Genomic DNA, 904 nt, shown 5'->3' with positions numbered 1-904 from the left:
AGTATGGGGGCCTACAACAATTTGTTAGTAGATGACTACAGTATGGTGGGGCAGTGTAGGGGCATACAATTATATGGGGGCACAGAGGGAGCCTTCTACTACTGGGGGAAGCCTACTACTAAATGGGTAGCCTACTACTAAATGGGGCCAGAGTATTTTGATGTCACGGCTCCGCCCCTGTGTGACATCACGCACCACCCCCTCAATGCAAGCCTATGGGAGGGGGCGTGGCAGCTGCCACGCCCCCTCCCATTGGCTTGCATTGAGGGGACAGAGTGTGACGTCACACAGGGGCGGAGCCGTGATGTCACAATACTCCGACTCCGTCATTGGCAGTCATCAGACTCGGAGTGAACATGCTCCGGGGGCTGATGGTAACGGGATGCTGCGTCAAAGATCACAGGGATCCCCAGCAGCGGGACCCCCACGATCAGGCATCTTATCCTCTATCCTTTGGATAGGGGATAAGATGTCTTAGCGCCGCAGTACCCCTTTAATGGCCTTCTAGGCTAGATAGTGAAGAAAAGGAAAAAAGTGAACAATTTTGATCAGAGATGTCACCTGTGAGTCAGGGGAGATAGGGAGAAGAGCATGGGCCGTGGGGAGAGGATATGGAGTGAAAAGCATATACATTCTAAATAACAACAACTATATATAATTACAAACATGCCACTAATATGGAAGTCCTTTGGAAATGGGCTTCCGAGTGGTACTCTAGGCAAATCTAGTCTATTGGTTAAACTTTTTCTTAAATTGGGTTTTATTATTGTCAAAAATCTTTGCTGGACCTGCAGGTTTCCACTTCCCAATTTACATGACACAAGATACACATGCTATTTTATACAGCATTTAGGTTCTGTGGGCAGCTTTATCCCTACCGGCACTTTGGTCACTGTCAGAAGTG

The 904-nt window shown here is 48.2% G+C and overlaps 1 pseudogene; it reads left to right on the top strand.

The window, feature by feature from the left end:
- Nucleotides 1-204: 204 nt before the first annotated feature.
- LOC130268160 (small nucleolar RNA SNORA17) lies at nucleotides 205-325 on the top strand (annotated as a pseudogene).
- The last annotated feature ends 579 nt before the right edge of the window (nucleotides 326-904 follow it).

This window comes from Hyla sarda, chromosome 4 (genome assembly GCF_029499605.1).
Source record: "Hyla sarda isolate aHylSar1 chromosome 4, aHylSar1.hap1, whole genome shotgun sequence".
Classification (NCBI taxonomy): Eukaryota; Metazoa; Chordata; class Amphibia; order Anura; family Hylidae; genus Hyla; species Hyla sarda.
The sequence above is the reverse complement of the archived record's forward strand: the minus strand, read 5'-3'. Positions and strand labels throughout refer to the sequence as shown.